This window comes from Ictidomys tridecemlineatus, unplaced genomic scaffold (assembly GCF_052094955.1).
Source record: "Ictidomys tridecemlineatus isolate mIctTri1 unplaced genomic scaffold, mIctTri1.hap1 Scaffold_91, whole genome shotgun sequence".
NCBI lineage: Eukaryota > Metazoa > Chordata > Mammalia > Rodentia > Sciuridae > Ictidomys > Ictidomys tridecemlineatus.
Window position 1 is genome coordinate 139,312 of NW_027526141.1, and position 20,033 is coordinate 159,344.

Genomic DNA, 20,033 nt, shown 5'->3' on the forward strand with positions numbered 1-20,033 from the left:
TTTTCACTATCGTCCTTTTGAATTTTGCATTTGTACCCAAGTGACTATTACTAACTTTTTAAAAATTTAATGAAGAAATTTTTAATAAACTTTTAATTAAAACTTTAATTATTTTAACTGAAATAATTAAAATTAAACATTTTAATAAAGAATTGACTAATTGAATTGGATTGACTAGAAATTATGCATGTTTTAAAAGTGATCAAAGAATTACCACTAGTGACAGCTCAGGTTCTTTAAATGCCCCAAGAACATGCCACATAAACTGTGCCACAGCAAAGAGGAAACAGGAGCAAAAGTAACAGAACAATCTTTGCTCAAGATTCTATGCCTTCTTCCCCATTTATTTATCTTTTGGTAAACCAAACTCATTTTTATTCTTTTGCAAATAACTAAATTTTTGTTTTTTGTCTGTGCCATCCTGGATGTTAGAATTTACTTTGTTTCCTGTAATTCGGAATGTCTCCCATGAATTTGAATCTAATTGTACCCATTATTTTAGTTCCACACTGTTCTGATTTTTGAAACTGATTTTTATTTTCTGCCTTCCATCTTTTTTCTTTCTTAAAAAGAAAAGAAAAGCCCCTCTCCCAACTTCTAGCAATGCTATCTGAATTTGCCTCCATGTTTCTTTCCCAGTTTCTGGCTTGTTACAGTTCTTTAGATGCTCCCTCCACCGGCCTTCAGGGATAGCACAAAGTTCTTTTTTACTTTGTAAAAGTAAAGTAAGTGAATTTCTTACTTGCCTTCTATGGTTTGGGTATGGAATGTTCAGCAGCTCACTCCCTTCTATCTTCAAAAAAAATTTACAGAGTAAACTCTGCTAACCAGGATGGTACAAACAACACAACAAAAATTTAGTTATTTGCAAAAGAATAAAAATGAGCTTGGTTTACCAAAAGATAAACTCACTGGCCATCAGTAGGACCCATTGGATGAGGATATGCATAGGGCTGAGGGCAGGTGGATGCCCCAGTACCTTCCCAGCTTCACTCAGCATCAAGTAGGGTGATCTGTCTGGAGGTGGGATCTTCTGTGTCTACAGCTCTCACAACTATGAAAAAGTAGACTGATTAGAATAAAACATAAGGATCTGGGTTGTGGCTCAGTGGTAGAGTGCTCGCCTATCACATGTGAGGCACTGGGTTCGATTCTCAGCATCACATGAAAATAAAATAAAGATGTTGTACCCACCTAAAACTAAAAAATAAATAAATAAAACTTACATAGCCAGCTGTAAGCTACAGACATGCATGCATACTGGTAAGGGTTCTTCCTATCTTTGTTCTACTGTTTTGAAGGGATTATACCTCCCAGGATGCAAGATGTGATCCTTGGTTCTCTCTCCTCTGATCACCGTTTTTTTGGGCTTGCAGTAACTGAATGGGTACAGCAAGACAAACAGAAGGAAACAGTAACCCTGACCACTTAAAAAAGCAGTTCAGACAAAAAGTTGATCTCATACAAGTGAAGAGTATAAAGATGGTTACCAGAGGCTGTGGAGAGTGGGGGCAGGGGATGGGGAGAGGTTGGCCAAGGGGGACTAAGTCACAGATAGACAGGAGCAAGAAGCTCTGCTGTGCCATGCATAGTAGGGTGGCCATAGAGAACAATGATGTATAATGTCCATTTCAAAAAGCTAGAAGAAAGGAGTTTGAATGTTTTCCCCACAAAAAAATGATAAATGTTTGAAGAGACAGAGATTCTTATCTTGATTTGAAATGATACAATGTATGCATCTATTGAACATCACCTGGCACCCCAGAAATAGGTACAACTTTTGTGTATCAGATAAAGTGAAAAAATTATTTTAAAAAAGATAGCATGGAATCAGTAGAGTTAGGACAGGTACAGAAACTCCCTCAATTAAAATGATGCCGTGACCCTAACCTCAACCACCAGCAGGTCACTTTCTAGTGAGCAGAATGGCCGGCTTCCACAACCTAAATTTTTGTTTCCCAAATTCACTTTCAACCTGAGGAGTTGCTTCATTTGTTTACACTCAACAGACATAAATCTCAGCCAGCTTCTCTGTCACCTAGTGTCGATGTCCTTTCCTGTTCATTCCCACTGCTGGGACCAGGCCCTCAGAGAACCAGAGGGAAGACTCCAAGGACTAACCTATAGATTCAATTCTACAGCACAAAAACCACCACCTTGCTGGAACCCCAAAATCTAATGTCAGAACCTCAGTAGCACCCACTCCTCAGGATGCAGAAGTGGGCATGGGTCTGTTTCCAGGTGGGCACTAAAACTCCATCTCCCATGGCTTTATAGTTAGGGGATTCCTCCCTATTTCTGTCAATATGTTGGACATCTGCCACATTTGTGGGGGACAAGGGTTTTCATCTGTCTTCATTGGAATTGGGAACAGCTGCTCCAGGGCCGTCCACCACACACACCACCTTACAGTGGAGTCAGTGAAGTATCTCACAGCTCTGTCTCATGTGGCTCTCCAGCAGCTCACTCCCTTCTACCTTCAACATGGTTTTTGTCATTACTTTCATTTTGTTTTCCTTATCACATCACTTTCTTTGGGTTCCAGTACTGCCTTCAATTTATTTCTCTAACCAAACCCTTGGCATACTTCTTAAAGGGTCATCACTCCCCAAGTTTTTGTCCATCTCCTTATTTAACTTCCCATGTGAGAGCCCAGACTCCTGTGACCTCAACAAGACCATGTACCAATGGCTCCTGATCCTGTTCTCTCACATCCAGACCCTGAGTTACAGTGCTCTTGTGACCAATGGCCTTCTCCAGGCTTCCACCAGAAAGTTCCACAAGCACAGCACAAACTTACATGCTTTCCTCTAGTCCCTATCTCAGTAGCCACCACTAGTCACTCAAGCCAGAAGCCTGACAGCCACCAGACTCTCAACTTTCATCACCTAGAGCACTCTATCCATGACACAGCCTGGCAATCCAACCCTCCTTCAGTATTTCCAATAGCATCTCTCCTCTTTATCCCACACTCCCTACCTAGGGTCAGATCCTCAAACTGAATTATCCCAGTTAGGTCACATTTACTGGCGTACAGCCTAGAAGGTGCGCTGGGATCTGGGGATATTAACTCCAGGAGATGTATTTAAGGTCTGGCTTTATGAGAGATCACTCTTGGGGCTTTGATAAGCTTCCTGCACCTGTCTCACATGGTTGGATGGAAGCAAGGATTAAAATAGAACATACTTGGAATGCCTTCTGAGTAAACTGGAGGTCCACACAGCAGGTGGTCATGGAAGAGCAGCCTTTGCCAGTAGTGGAGTTCAGGGGAGGAAGCAGAGAATCCCTGGATTGGTTGAGCCCAGTGTGTGCCATGCCTCCCTCCATCCTCAGGCTCCACGCTGCTGCTGTTCAGGGAGCAGGGAGGGACAGACTCCCTTCCCTAGAAGAGGGCTGAATGGAGCCTGGCTACCCTGGCCCTCTAACTCATTTCCACGTGCCTCTGTGTTCCTCCCTGGTCTACAGTGTTCCCAGACTGTCTGTTCTCTACACTACATTATGCAAATCCCAGCCAGCCAGTATCCATAGAAACCAAATCTCCCATCTTCCCCAGCCTGCTCCCTGGCAAAGGAAACTCACTGGAGCAACAACCACAAACAAGGACAAACACCCCAGAGCAGGAAGGCTTCCCTTGCCATCAGACTCAGTCCTTACTCACCTGTCTTCCCACACTCTGATTACTGTTGAAAGGAGCAGGTGGGACAGGCCAGGGCACAAAGTTCTCTTCTTTCTTAAAACCTGAAGGGAGATATTAATAAGCGCAGGTTCTCCCATCACTAACGATTGTCTTGTCCAATCCAAATCACTATCATTAAGATCACCTTCCCTGGGCATGAGTCAGCATTTGACATCATCTTTAATCTCATGCATACAGCTACATGAACCATTTTGGAACTTGACAACACAATTTCATTGTGTATGATATGATGAGTAATAAAGATCTGTTCCTCTCTAAAATTTTCTGCTATGCCTAAAACATTATGACTCTTTTTCTCCAGGCTGAAAACATGAGGCAAAGCCTCTGGTACCACACCCAGATTTTTTAATACTGGTAGGCAGCTGTCTTCTCTTCTGTGGGACACACAGCTCTTGCCAATGACATGGGTCGACCTGGGGAAAACCATGCAAGTGTCCAGGTTGCCCTGTTTACAAAAGTTTGATGCTCTACCAAAGCTTCGCAGCTATGTAAGGAGCAGGGCCAGGAGTAACGATAGAGAACTTGGCTACTAGTGTTTGCCCAACTTCCAGAGTTTTACATACTTGCTCCCTTAAAGTCTATAACCACCTTAAAAGACAGGAACTAGGTCTTTTCCACATCATGACACCAAGAGGTAGAGGGGTTGTCTCTCCCCAGGGTCACAGTGGTGGTCAGTTTAAACTCTGGGCATCCAATCCCATATCCAGCCTCTTAACCAATGGACACCTTTGGGAGGATAGAGATTTAAAAAAATCTATGTTGAAGTATAAGGTTTAAGGTTTCCATTTAGCTTTTCTCCTCTTGGTTTTAAACACCAATTATAATGCAATATTTAAACAAAAACATAAAGTAAAATCCACCAATTGAACTGAGTGCATGAAAACATCCCAGACAAACCTCCCCCTTGAGAAGGGAAAACTATTTTAATAACATGCTTGGAGTTTTCTCCTCATGGCTGGGTTGCTTACAGATACAGTATAGGACAATCTGCATTTTAATTATAGTGTGCTGGGCAGGGTGGGGCAGAATACTCTTATAGGCTACGTGCCATACACAAAATCTCTCTGTAAAGAGAAAAAACACTGATAGGAGGGACTGCCTACTAGAAGAGCTGAATGTGCAGAGGTGTGAGATTGTTCTAATACATTTTGTACCTTTGGGTTTATTGCTATGTAAACAGATTATCAAACATACACAAGCACACATGTACGTGAGCATGCACCACACACACACACACACACACACACACACCCACCCACACACACACACACACACACACACACAAATTAAAGGCAAATTACTGCTTGCCTTTTTTTCTAAGAGCATTCCAGGTCTGTATGTTTAACTCTGAAACCTATTTTTCTTGGTTACTTATAACCACTTTTCCATGTTATTGAAACTTTTTCACAAATGTTAAGTTGTATAGACATACTCTTGTCAAAAATCTGAAGGAAAGTAAGAGTTCCCAACATAACTTCCACATCTCAGCTTCTCACTTTTCTTTGGGATTCATCGTGACTGTAAATCAGAATTTCAACATGCAGAACATCCCATTTGCTGAAGAATTAGCCAACAGTAATAAGCCTATACTAGGTTTAGGGTGGAATATTCAGCATTTTTCCAAAGTCTGCATCACTGGATCCCTGAGAAGCCTGAGGCAGGTACTAACACCCTCTTTCTACTTGCAACAGATGTCCAAAAGCCTCAGATAGCTTCTCCATCTCAGGGTTGAAATCTGTGTTCAGGATCCTGTCCCTTGTGCCTTACCAAATGCTGCTGGTAGTTTTGTGGAGTAGTTGAGGACAGCTTGCCTGACCTGCAGGTCATACCTCCAAAAGGGTGCATGTTGATTAATGAAATAGATATGTTCTGTGATGTGCACTCTTCAGCAAATTTGTCACTGTGAACACTGAGTATGCTTACCAAACCTCGGTGGCAGAGCCAACTGCAAAACCTGGGCTGTGTGGTACAGCCCCCTGCTCCAAGGCTGCAAAACTGTGTGAACGCTACTGCAGTGGCACTGTCGGGCAACGTGACACAGTATATATCTAAACACAGAGACGGCACAGAAAGATGCTAATCAGAATTTTTCAGCCCTATTATTATCTTGCCCCTACTTTGTAATTATGACCCATCATTGACATGATGCATCTACAAAAAAACCACCCACTGTGGCCCAGGACATCCCTGGGCCTAGGACAGCAAAGGTGAGAATGATGTAATCCCTACATTCAAGCAGAGAAGACAGTCAGGTGCCTTTCAGCAAGAGGGGCAACACGCAATAGCAGCCCCAGGAACCCTGAGCAGGATCTACAACAATGGAGGCAAAGCAGGCAGAAGCCTACTGGGCAGAGTTTTGTTAATATCTCTCTAAGGTGTTGGGAACACTCCTGCCCGGCACCATCAATAACCACGGAGCTCACCAGACTGCCATTTTGATAGTTAACCAACAATAATCTCATTCTGCCAAAACTTCACCCTTCAGAAGCAAGAAGAAAGGAAGAAAATGGCTATTACTTGAGTTATGATCAAGTGATCACTGGTGCCAACGTGCAAGTTCAAGGAGCCAGGGGGGACTCTCCTACTATTTGCCTTGGAACTCACAAGTCTGCTCCCCAGGCTCCCATCTAAAGGGCACACAGTTAGGGGTTAGGGAAGATCTGCAGATGAGGACATAAGCCCAGGCAGGTAAGGAGTGTGCACACAGGTGGTGCAGCAAATATAACCAGAACAGTCCGAGTAACCAACAGCAGGTCACTGTGATACAAATGGCCCTGTGAGTACCAGGCAGCGTGTGTAACAGCCAGGTGTGCCTGGAGCCATATGAGATGGAGGCAGGACACCCAGTAGAACAGAGTCCAGCCACAGTGAGCTCTGAAAGCTGAATTGCAGAAATGCACATGAGCAGGTCAGGAGTGGGGGCCACTCTGGGTGGCCACTGGAGACCAAAGATGGTGCATCTGGTGGCAGCACATAGATGGATTCAAAAGGAGAATAAGACAGGCAGTGTACAGTGGGCTGCTGCCTCCAGGGTAGACGCTGGAATGGGAAGAAAGAGGCACAGGTGGGAGAGTATTCAAGGAAGACCCTTGGAGAGGGGCTCGCTGCCAACAGGATAACCACCTTACCCTGAGCATATCCAGAATCCAGGCTAGATGGTCTTAAGGGCAGTGTCAAAAGGAGGATTCCTAAGATCTGTAAGCAACTGAAAAAGAAAAAAAAACAGACCAGATATTATCCAAATTAAAAAACTGGGGGTTTCAAAGGATGTCACCAAGAAAGTGAATGGACACACCTAGAATAAAGAGGAAAGTTTATAAGTTCTATATCTGACAAAGGGACTAGTCTCTAGAATACATAGAGAACCCTTAAACTTAACAATAAAGAAAACCCAGCTAAAATGGGGAAAGGCTCAAGACAGTCCCCCCCAAACAGATATATAAATGGCCAATAAGCACATGAAAAAGCTACTCAGTATCAGCATCAAGGAAATGCATATCAAAGCCAAAGCCATACCACTTCACCATCACAGGAGGGCTAAGTCAGAACACAGATCACAGTGCTGACAAGGTTGCTGTGTACCCGGAATCCACACACACTGCTGGTGGGAGTCAAAGGGGTACGGCTGCATTGAAAAGCAACTTGGTGGTTCCTCAAAAGGTTAAGAAGAGTCACCATAAGACAGAGCATGTCTGTGCCTGGGTGGACCCAAAGAGAAAGAGAGACAGGTCCATACAAAAATCTGTACACAGATGTTCCCAGCAGCACTGCTCAAAACCAACAAAATGTGGAAACAGGCCAAATACCCATCAACTGGCGAACAATAAAACACAGTACATCATTTCATACAACGGAATATTACAATAAGAATACACACTACAACATGGAAAAACTCTGGCTTACAAGAACACCGAAAGAAATAATGTCAAAAGAAAAAGCACATCATTTTTATTTCTTTGAAAATGAGGTCTAGGCTATCCAAATTATCCTATATCTTAAAACAAACAAAACAAAACAAACAAACAAAAACCTTTTAACAGCTTGGGTGAAAACAGTTTTAAACATTTATTCTAACCAACAAGTCAGGCTGATCATACAAAATGTGTACTTGACAGGTTAAACCCCAGCAGAGCACACACACTCACAACTGCTTGGTTCCCAAAGTGCCCAGAGCTCTTTTTTGGGGGGTGGGGGCGGTGGGGGCTGAGAATCTGACACATGTGAGCTCATTTGCCAATTGCCAAGCTGGCCCCAGTGGCATGTCACATTTGGTCCCTCCCCACTAGTTACATAACCAATGTGCACAACACACTTATAACCAGGACTCCTAATTGCTGTTTAGAACATCAGCTGTTATAAAGTGGGGAATCCAGGCTGGAACGTGCCCCTAACTATAACACAGTACCCACGGGACAGTATCTCCTTTCATGTTGCCAGTTCCCAGGACACACACAGTGAGCTGGAAATTAGAAAGCATTTGCAGGCATGAGAAAGGAAAGGTGGAGGTTTACAGTGGAGAGGAGAAACAGGATGGAACCCAACAGGTAGCAAGCTGGCTGAGGTCAGTGACACATAGCAGTGAGGACGAGGGACACTGCCTTCCTTCCCACTGCATAGCACCTGTCTTCCAAATGGCCTCCCTCAGATCACACCCTTCCTTTCTTTCTAACTGGAGGGGGCACCTCTTCCCTTCCCTTCTCATACTTTCACCAGAGGAACTCACCCCACAGAATTATAGAAGGACATGGTCTTCTAGTCCCACTGTCTATTGTACAGATGAGGAAAGTGAGTCCCAGCGAGGGAACAGGTGCACAGCATGATTTTAAGTTTGTTAAGTGCTCTGGAGCTCTTGGTTCAGGAGATTAGCTCTTGATGTACAACCAGATAAACTGGAGTTGATGGATACAGATGGGCAGCTTTTCATCCTACCTTACAGGACTCCCAGGAAGATCTGTGAATGTTTTAAATTAATAACATAAAGCAGTAGCTGAGCTGAGCCCTGCACTAACTGTTTGCTTCTTTGCTGAATTCCTGATGTTCTGGCACTGGAGTGACTGCAGCTCTTAAGCTAGCCAAACCCTAAGCAGCCAATAGGCCTGAAGGCTGCCTGTCTCATGAGTCCAGCCAACCTAGACCATGGAATCACACCAATTCCTGTAGCAGGCTCTCTGCCAAGTCAACATCTCCTGTCCTAATCATCCTAAGGCAGGTGCAAGAAACGAGGAGCAGTCCTCCCATGCCAGAACCTACTAAAACTACTCAAGACTGGCGAGCATCCACCTGGTCTATGCTGCCCCACCCATTCCTTCCCAGGAAAACCACAACAAAGGCTTTGCCAGCACCTTCCCCTCTTTCCCTTTGTATCTTGACTGACCCTAGTGCTTTCCTGTGTGGCTCCATGTGGCATGGCTGGGAAATGAGTGACAGACTCTTTCCAATAGCAGTCATCTCCTGATTAATTGGTTTTAACCATACCTGGAAAATAATAAAACCTACATTTTAAAACAGGCCTGTTCTAGAAGTAAACATTTTCTCCAGAAATTCTCAAATGAGGACTTAAAAATTCACACCCTGGGTAGAGCCTGGACCCAATGAGATACTTCCTGGATGGCTTTTAACTGAACAGAGAAGAGACCAAAAATAAAGAAGAGGCATAGCCCTAGAGTCACAAAAAAAGGCAAGACAGAATGGCAGAGGATGCTGGCACCTCACAAGGTAGTGGGCAGAGGTGTCAAGGCCGGGGATGGGCTTCAGGAAGAGGTAGGAATAAAGCAGGCCCACGGCACAGCATCCAGCAGGCCTGGGCCAGTTCAGATGTCCAGCTCTTCCTTTATAGCGATGTGCAAGGTGCAGATGCTCAAGGGCTCAGGAGGCCCATCACCCCACACACCCCCAAGGAAAAAGTAGGGCCGCACCTCCCAGAAGCATGCATGGAAGGTGTATAGGTGGCAGTTATGTTCAGCATCATAGAAGGACAGCTCACCCTCTTTGCACTCCAGCTCCACACATAGGTGGCACAGGATGGTCAGGACCAGGGGCGAGGTGGCCGGGTCCGAGGTCACACAGTGGTCCCCCTCCACACCCTGCATGTGGCACAGGTACCAGAAGCCAGAGCGTGTGTCATGGTAGCAGCTGTGTGAGTGGCCTTCTGTACCTGTATCTGGCTGCACCCCCACCACACCCATCCGCCAGCTCTGCAGGTCACCCAGGGCCACCTCCCAAGCATGGGATCCTTGAGAGAAGGTGCAGGATCCCAGCAGGCAGGGTGCTGAGGAGAAGCACTCTGGTTTTCCACCTGTAGGCAGTAGCCATGGTTAGTGACGCTGGTGAGGTCATCAGACACCGAAAGCCAGCCTGCTGCAGTGTTGGGATAGAAGCTGAAGGGCACTGAGGGCAGAAGGGGGACAGTTAGCAAACCTGATACTCTCCCACCAGCCACACCAGGTGGTGTCCCCAGGGCCCCAAAATGACCACCTCAGTTCTAGTTTCCCTGGGTTGATGGAAATCATGGGTTCAAATGTAAAGGCCAAAATATATGTGAAAATCCTAACCCCCACCCAGTGGCCCAGAATGTGCCTTTATTTGGAAATGGGCATTACTATAAATACAGTTATAGTAATAAATACTTAACTGTATTTATTACTATAAATACAGTTAAGACAAAGTCAGACTGGAGCAGTGTGGAACTTGAACCCACCTTGACTGTGCCCTTATAAAAAGGGGAATGGAGACAACACATGAGGTGAAAAGCCATGTGGCAGAGGGCAGAGGGTGAGGTGCTGCAGCTGCAGGCCAAGGGCAGCCAGGCCTGCCAGCCAACACCAGAAGCTAGAAGAGACACGGAGGGCCCCTGCCACAGGTTTCAGAGGACCACAGCCCTGCTGTCACCTGAGCATGAGCTTCTAGCCTTCACAACCAAGAGAGAATGGGTTTCTGTCATTTAAAGCACCCCATGTGTGGTCCTTTGGTGACCTTGGATGGAGAAAGCCTTTCATTAAACACGTTACAGTTCTGAATAGAGGAAGTATTTCTCTTTCTGAAGAGGACAGAGGGTCAGGGCATCTATAGGAAGGTGGTCTGTCAGGAGGGGCTGCAGCCATCAGGCAGGAGGGAGATGACCAGGGTCAAGGGCCTGCTGGGAGGTCAGTGGAGAGAATGGGTAGCGCCTGACAGAGTGGAGCTTGGCAGCTCTATGCTAGCATGAAGCACCTTCCCTGGGCGCGAACACTTCCCAGAACCCCTTACCAGATTTGATGGAACTGATCATCTTCTTCCACACATGGTACTGCAGGGAATCCAGGTACCGGCAGGGGTTGATGAGCATGCTGGGCTAGATGGGCTCTAGCTCCACCATGAAGAAAAGCCTGTGGAAGGAGGACTGGGCATGGTGGGTGCAGTTGGGGCAAAGCACCTGGGCTGATCTGGGTTCACTGGAAATGGGCAACAGGCCTTGCTCCCTTGCCTCAGGCCTAGGTTTCCTCACTGCCTTCCCCAAGACAAACCTGATTGGTACAGGAACCGACTGAGCTGCCACACCCTTCAGGATTCAGTAGACAGCTCATCCCACCCCAGCTGGGAAAAATAGAAATAGGAGGTTCTCCAACATGGATGCCATCCTTATGGACAGAAATCACACTTACACATCTGCTTGTGGCATGTGTAACAAATTGGTAGGGACCTTAACAGTGCTCTACTCCAACAAAACCAAGAGGTCACAGTCCTTTGCTTGAGCACCTCTGGTGACAAGGAACTCACTACTTCCCCTAATTCCCAAAGCCCACTCTTTTATCTTTGGATGGCTCAGACAGGGACATAATTCTTAATTATTCATCCCAGAGAACCCAAAGCCATCAAGGCACAGAACTGTGCAGGACAAGGGCCTGTCCTGAAGCTCTCAGAGGGAGGAGGCTGGTCAAGAAAGATGTCTAAATGTTAGATGGCCACTGAGAAGCATGAGCAGATGCATGCTGCTCTCCCTCCCCTCACAGTGGCTGGAGACGCTCCATGCCAGTCAGAATTGGAGAGCCTCAAAGAAAGGTCTCTCCATCTGGCAGTCCCCACCACTCCCTGTGGATCCCACCAGCTGGCTGCATTACCTGCCTGGCCCTGGAGCCACTGGATTTTGTACCTTTGGTGTTTCTGCCTGCTCTTCCCCTCCCCTCCACCAGACTTGTCAACTTACTGGCGCTTTCAGTGCTTGTGTTTCTTAAAGGAAAGACACAGACACAGACACAGAGAAAGCATGGTAAGTTTCTGACCTTAAGAGGAGCCATGCACCCCATGTTCATGGATCAGAAGACTTAATATTGTTAAGATGTCCATTCTCCCCAAGCTGATCTAGGTATTCAGCAGAATTCCTTTCAAAATCCCAGGTACTTTGTAGAAACTGATTCTAAATTTCATATGGAAATTCAAGGAACCCCAAAGAGCCAAATAATCTTTAAAAAGAAGAGTAAAGTTGGAGTCACACTCCCCAATTTCACAGCTTATTATAGAGCAACAATAGTCAAGAGAGTGCAGGACTAACATGTGGGCAGACGGGGAGATCAATGGAAGGAACAGAACTAAAAGTCCAGAAGTAAACCCTCACATTCACTGTCAGCCAATTATCTATGAGGACAGCAAAATCATTTAAGACAGGAATGGTCTTTCCAACAAATTGTAAAAATTATTAAAGTACACACTAAATTGTTAAAGGTGGACCCTAACTTGATGCCATATTTTAAAACATGACATAAAATACATCAAAGGCCTAAATATAGAGTTAAAACTGAGAAAGAATTTGTGCCTAGAACACAAAGAATTTTTACAACTGACAAACAACCTAATTAAAAATGGATAAAACAGTATAATTAATACTTTTCCAAAGAAGATCTACAAATGACCAATAACCACATGAAAAGATGCTAAATATTGTTAGCCATCATGAAATGCAAATCAAAATAATGAGATACCACTTCAAACTCAATGGGATGGCTACTTAAATATATATATATATATATATATATATATATATATATATATATATATATAGAGAGAGAGAGAGAGAGAGAGAATATAAATATATATATGAGAGAGAGAGAGAGAGAGAGAGAGAGAGAGGGAAAGGATGTAGAGAAAGTAGAATCATTATTCACCATTGATGGCAATATAAAACAGTGCATTTGCCTTGCAAAAGAATCTGACAGCTTTCAAAGGGTCAGAGTTACCAAAGAAGCTAGCAACATCCAAGAGAAATGAAAACATGTACATATAACTGGTACATTAGTTGGGTGCGGTGGTGTGTGCCTGTCATCCCAGTGACTTGGGAGGCTGAGACAGGATCACAAGTTCAAGGCCAGCCTCAGCAACTTAGACCTCAAGCAAGTCAGCCAGACTCTGTCTCAAGATTGAAAAAATAAAAAACTAGCACTAGGGATGTAGCTCAGTGGTAAAAGCACCCTGGGTTCCACTCCCAATACAAAACAAACCAAAACACTGGTATATGAATGTTTACAGCCCTATTACTACAAGAGCAAAAAGTAAAAACAACCCAAATAATCACAAATTGATGAACAGATAAAATATAATATACAATAGAGCAGTATCATTCCACCATAACAAGGAAAGAACTATTAGTTGCTAAGACATGGATGAAGTTGCAAAATATGCTGAGTGAAAGAAACCAGTCACAAAAGGTACATATTATATGACTCCATTTATGTGAAATGTGTAAAATAGGCAAATTTGGTAGACAAGAGAGATTGGTGGCTGAAAGGCACCAGGACAAGAGGAATAGGGGAGTGACAGCTGAAGGATTTGGAGCTTCTTTTTGGATGGATGAAATGATCTGAAATACAGATTGTCAAGATGGTTGCACAACTGTACAGTGCTGAAATCACTGAACTGTATGTTTTAAATAAGTGACAAACTGGGTGTAGTGGTGTGGGGCTGTAGTTCCAATTACTTGGGAAGCAAGAAGGTCACTCAAGCCCAGCAATTTGAAGCCAGAAAAAGCAAGAATGAGATCCTATCTTTTAAAAAACTAAATAACAACAACAACAAAAATGGGTGATTTACACAGTGCAATATATAAATTATATCTCAATAAAGCTGATATTTAGAAAAACAAAATCACAAACCAAAATCATTGGCAGAAGGACAATTTCCTTAGCAGAATCATCAAAGAAAGAAACAATTTAAATCCTTTGAGTGATTCTGTAATCAGTGCCCTCTGGAGACAAGGCATATCATGGTTTGACATGAAGTGGTCAACCCACAAAGGTCCTCCCCAGAATGGGACACACTGCTGGAACACAGTATTTGCCCCCTGTTCCAGAAGGTGAGCTGTCGGTGGTGAAGAGGATAGTGTGTCATCTTGATCATCTTGATTTACAAACCAGCCTTCAAGTTACAGAAACTTCTCTGCGGGGCCCAATAATGAAATCAACCAAAGCGAGAAAAAATAAACTCAATGGCATCTGTTTTTTTTAAGTGAGAATGGAATCATTCTTAAGAGAGAACAAGCCATATTTAAGTATTAAAAAAATCTGGTTTTGAAAGACCACGTTTACTAGGGGGTAGAGAGATAAGAAACCAAGGATGGCACAAAAGCAAAGCGAACAGGGGGAGCAAGAGAGAGAGACACGGGGAGAGCAGGGGAGAGAAGAGGCTGGAGACGCCACCCCTGTCACGCCCCTGGCCTCTGACAAGCAGCACACCAATGCCATCCCTCAGGACCAAAGCCAAGAGGTCAAAGGAAGACTGGCATGGCGGGGCTGGTGACCATGGTTCTCTAGTCCCTGAACATCCGGCCCCATCACAGAACGTGGCAGCCACGCTCGTCACCATAAGAAAAGAGAACACTAAGGCAGGAGGGTTTCAAGTTTAATATCAGCCTCAGCAACTCAGAAGGCCCTAAGCAGCTTAGTGAGACTCTCTTTAAAAAAAAAGAAAAAGAAATCATTGCTTATTGATGATAACCCTAGTCCTGTAACCTCCTCACACACAACAGTCTGTATCTCATTTGGGTTCTCAATAGCATGGAAAACCCTGTGTGACAGAAGTGAATTATTTCAAATAGCAACAATTTTTAAAACTTGTTTGCCTTCAAATCTTTTGCCCTTAAATATGTCTGATCAAAAGTTTTTCTAAAACAGTGGGAAGTATTTAACACTCAATCATAAAAAGTGCACATTCCAAATCATAACCACAAAAATATTAAGAAAATGAGACCCAAACCATAAAAATACTCAGAGAAAAAGCAAAGAAATATTTCTTGCCTGAGAAAAAGAAATTGCTAGCATAATATGAAACAAAAAAGACTCAATCAACGAGATAAATGAATATATATTAAAGATAAGCTTTAAATGACAAGACCTTATAAGCAGGGTTAAATACATGCATGTAATTCCAAAATGACTACTGTATAAATGACCCCCCCCAAAAAAAAACCCTAAAAATAATTCATTGAAAAAGAAATGACAAACTGGGAAAAATGTTTGCAATATATTCAACAAACTAGTATTAGTCTTAATATACAAAAGCACTCCAAAAATCCAATGGGAGAAAACACAAATATTCCAAGAACAAAAAAAGGATATTAATTGGTATTCACATCATTCACAAAAGAAATCTATACTGTGAAAAGATGGGCAAAGGAGAAGGGACCACGTAGGAAGAGTGGAATCTACTGATTCTTCTCACACAGGACAAGAAAGGATGGAGCAAAGAGGAAAATTCGGCAAGAGCCAAGGCAACTCCAGCCACTGTCACACCAGCAGGGACAGCCTCATGGTAAAGGGGTAAACAACAGAATGTATACTCAGCGACTTGGATTCAGAGAATTTAACGGGAAAAGCACCCATCCAGTTAGAACTCTGGAGGCCTCAACCTGACCACCTTAAGAACCCTGGCCTCCACAAGAAGCCTAAGAGCTCTCTGCTGCCTGGCAGAGAGAGGTGGATGCACCCCCCTTCACCCTAATCCAGCCCTATATAATACAAATGTAGGTATTCTGATCATGGAAATGTACAGGGAAGCATTCCCCTGGTGTGCAAACTCTTGGAGGGTCACAGGCACATTATTACCCACCTTTAGAATGCCCTGCAATCTCTCTTAGGATCTAGTAATATAGCTAATATATGTGCAATGTCTAGCTGGTATGGTAACGCCCTGGAGAAGCCTCTGTGTTAGAGGCTCATCAGAGGCTCATCAAACCTCGACCTTGATTGCAGGCACATAGTTCCTAGGAATAAAGGAACTTATTTGCTAGATAACTACAATGTTTCACCAAGCTCTGCTGCTCCTGGAGCTGCCTGCCTAACAGTAACTTTAGGCAATGGACTTTCTTGAGAACTGCACAAAGCTCCTACATTGCATACTATAACTGTAAAATTTACTTGCAGAATAAGCAACCTTACTGATACTCTAAACCATAATGTAGTTATGGTACTAATAACCAAACGTAACCTATTGGTATAAATAAACGTGGCCACTTGGACACCTTCCCTGCCTCTGCACCTCATCTCTGTGTCTCCCTTTATTATTTTTTTACACACAATGCCAGCCAAACAGCTTTGGCCATGACGACATTGGTTACAGGGCAGAAATGAAGCCTGATGACTCCATGACAGCACCAGAAGAACTCCACAAACGGTGTCCTCTAGCAACAGCAGGCTGCAATCTCATTTGTGGACTGGAATCTTGGTCTGTACTCATGGCTCTGACCTAAGATGATCAAATGGTGTCACTCTGTCAACTCAGCTTCTTGGTCTCCAAAACATCATAAACATTGAATGGCCTCTCTCTGTGGGCACTCAGATGCATTACCTTATATCAAAGTTTCACAAAAATCCTAGGAAGATGGAATTTCTTTCTACAGGTGAGTGTATGAGTTTGGTGGGGGCCAAGGGATCTGCCTGTAAACACAGGGTTGGATTTCCAAGGTCAGCCTGCAGCTTACTGCCCTGGACTCTGCATTTCACAGCCTCGACTCCTGCTCTACTCCTCCAGCTTAGGACAGGCTGGTTTCTGACTGTCTCATTTACCCTGGCTCTGATCTGTCACCTTCTGAGAGATGACTGCTTCTAGTAATTACCACTCAGCTGCACTCATCTCAGCCACAGCTGACACACCTGGTTTGGGCTGCTGGGAACTCCCCTGAAGTCCCTACAGTGTCTGAGTGGCCAAGGACTGGGCTCAGGGAAGCCTCCTAATATCTAGCCATGAAACCAGCCACAAGCTCATTACTGGTCCCCTGCAGGTGCCCAGAACTTCCAGACATTGGGAATGTGCTCACTTTCCTTGTATTTTGATGACAGGGGACAAACTAGAAAACAACAAGGTAATGAAGTGTCTTGAAGAAAATGAGGGAGACCTGAAGCTGGGTAAAAGGGAAGGGCTAGTCTGGGTAGCAGCAGGGAAAATTCCCAAGGAACGTGTAAGCTGAAATTTTAATGGCATCTTTGACTATAGGGCAAGGGGAACAGCTTTAGCTCATTTAAGGGACAGAGAAGGCCACAGAAATGACAGAAGCACAGAGCACCAAGCCACAGAACAGCAGATGAGCTTGGGGAAGGCAAGGGGCAGACAACAGCCTTGGCCATGGGAAGGAGTCTGGACTGCAGTCTGGGGCATGGAACTACACTAGGTGATTTTAAGCAGAGGAATGACACAGCAATGTGCTTTTCCAAAAGACCACTGGAGTGCTTGGAGAGTGGAAAGAACAGAACAAAGAACAGAAAACCAAGAACAGAAGCAGGGAGCAGCCAGGAAGGAGGAGCAGCAATGCAGGTGGATTTGGATGGACATGTATGGTTCAGAGACAGGGAACAGGGCTGTGGTGGAGTGGACATGAGCACTGAAAGGAAACCTGGAATCACAGGAATCGCAGGGGCTTGCACGGAGTGAATGGCGAAATGCAGCACACACTGAGGTTATTATTAAATGACAGTGCAATGGCACGGGTGGCTTCTTAAGCCATGCCTGTGCTGCTGGTGTGCCATGCCCAGGTCTTCAGTGATGCAGTGTAGCCCAGTCAGCAGCTGAGAACAAGGCTGTATGAGACTTCCAAGTCCACAGCTAGCCCACGGGCAGCATCAACAGAGCCAAGGCCAACCCTCCCCTGCTTCTCCCTGGCTGCACGCTGGTTCCAAGCACTCACCTGATTGTGCTTGGCCTCCTAGGAGCGTCACATGGCCCAGAAGGCCTTGGCTTTCTCCTGCAGCGTGTACTCTATGTTTCTACACTTGACCTGATGTGGGGAATGAGAAGGAGGCAGGGAGGCAAGTTAGGACTGGAGGCCAGACAGGGAGGACAAACACCACATTTATAACTGGAATCCACTTTGACAAGAGCATGAAAACAGCATTTACTAAACCTAGTCCATGCCAATCCCCTGGGGCACAGCTGAATGTTAGTCCTGATCTCAAATCATTCCTTTATAATGCTAAGAGCCCTCAGATGTCCTGTAGCCCAACTCCCTTGTCCTATGCCTGGTACAGGGAACAGGGCTGAGGAGGTAGAGGGGCCTGTTGGCTTTCAAGCTGGCCATAATACAGCACAGAAGGGTATCCTGCTCAGCCTGGGACTGGTCCAGGCTGAGCTCTGAGTCCCTGAGATGTGGGGATAAGACAGGGGGAGGGACCACATGCTCCCTTTGAAATGTTCCAGACTGTACTGGTCTGAAGTCACTAATCTTAGGGGGTCTGACTCCCTCATTTCCCATCAAATGAAGTTATTTCCCATGAGGCCTTCTCTACACATTTCCCTCCAGACCCCTCCTCCTGACATTCTCATATTGCTTAGATCATGTGACAGACTTTAATTGTCAAATTCAAATATTTATCTCTTCAGTAGTTTTTGTTTTCTAAATTTTAATTATTGCTTCTGAACTTTCTGGACTCCCTGAAGAACACTGTAAATTTTAGGTTAGATTCCTACCTTTTCATCTACATTGTGAGAAACCCTTTCATATATTTTCTTTTGGAAAAACAGTAAATATTCTAATAATAATAATCTAATATTACTAATATTAGATTAATTCTAATAAAAATAATAATGATTCTAATAATAGTACTGGTAAATTACCATCACCATTTATGGAGCACCTACATGTAGCAGGGACAGTGCTAATTACTTAATACCAGTTTCCTACCCGATAAGAGGGATATCACTATGGAGCTCATGGGTTGACAAATCAGTGCATGTCAAGGGCTGAGAAGTGGGCAGGCACACAGTACATGCTGCAAGGTCTAGCTCTTAGTACCAATAAGTGCCACTTGTGAGCCAAGAAATTTAATTCTCCTACCAGATGTTCCAGGTTTCTTAATGTACAGAATAAATGCTAAGATAACCTCATCTAGATCTCATCCTTATCCAACTCCAATTTGTTTTCCAGATCTTTCTTCCCCCCTGATATGCAGACTCATCACACAATAGGTGTTTACCATGCTGCCTACTGCTGGGACCTCTTCACTCAGGAGCCACAGTGGGCAATTGAGACTCCCTCTCTGCCGGGGGCACAGGCTTAACAAGGCGGCAATGAACATCCTCTATTGAAACTAGGGATCTGCCAGGCTTGAATTGAAAGCTGAGGACCCAGAAAGTAGTGAGTAGTTAGGAAAGGGTAGAAAGAACTAGAAGGGGAATGTCTTAGTCCATTTTCTGTTTGCAGTAACACAACAGCATAGGATAAGCTATTAGGAAACAGGCTGATTCTGGCTCAGAGTTCTGAGCTGAGACTTAGGGCCATGTCTGGTGATAGTCTTCCAGGATAGCTGAGTTCCAGTATGGGTGAGGGCATCACGCAGTGGGAAATAGGAAGTGCATGTGAATCCTGTTTCTTCCCTTCTCATAAAGCCACCAGGATGGTGGGGGCTCTGACACTCCTATCTAATCCTACTCAAAGGTTTCACCTCTAAACACCAGTCACATTAAGTTTCTACCCTCTTAATACCTTGCAATGGAGATTAAATGTCAACCTTTGTTTTTGGAGAGTATGAACCACATGCAAACTATGGTGGGGAGACCTCTGAATATGGCTAAGAGTAACTGGAATCCCTGAGTTGACACTTCTCAGGCTGATTCTGAGAAGGTAACCCCAGGCAGGGGACCAAGGCTTCAGACCTACATCAAAGTCCAGAGGCATGTATAAGAAACGGGTCCAGACAAGGCAGTTAGAGGCCTGGGCCTCTGAGGGAGTTTGGAGTGTGTCTGGTATTGAAAACACTAAACTTGAGTTCTGACCCAAGAATTTTATCATGTTTACCCCAAAGCTTCAAGAAGTGCATGAATTTTCCCAAGTTTCCATTTTCTCATTAGTAAATGTAACTATCTTCACAGTCCCCTGGAAGGG

The 20,033-nt window shown here is 44.4% G+C and overlaps 1 pseudogene across 1 annotated transcript in view; it reads right to left on the reverse strand.

The window, feature by feature from the left end:
- The window catches only part of LOC144374858 (E3 ubiquitin-protein ligase TRIM35-like), a 57,934-nt pseudogene that overhangs the window by 33,389 nt on the left and 4,512 nt on the right, over nucleotides 1–20,033 (reverse strand). The window contains exons 2-7 of the transcript XR_013434125.1: nucleotides 17,841–17,930; nucleotides 10,943–11,240; nucleotides 9,072–10,084; nucleotides 8,421–8,648; nucleotides 6,826–6,902; nucleotides 3,659–3,738 (exon numbers count right to left, since the gene is read on the reverse strand). The product of XR_013434125.1 is annotated as an E3 ubiquitin-protein ligase TRIM35-like (transcript). The remainder of the gene's footprint in view (nucleotides 1–3,658; nucleotides 3,739–6,825; nucleotides 6,903–8,420; nucleotides 8,649–9,071; nucleotides 10,085–10,942; nucleotides 11,241–17,840; nucleotides 17,931–20,033) is intronic.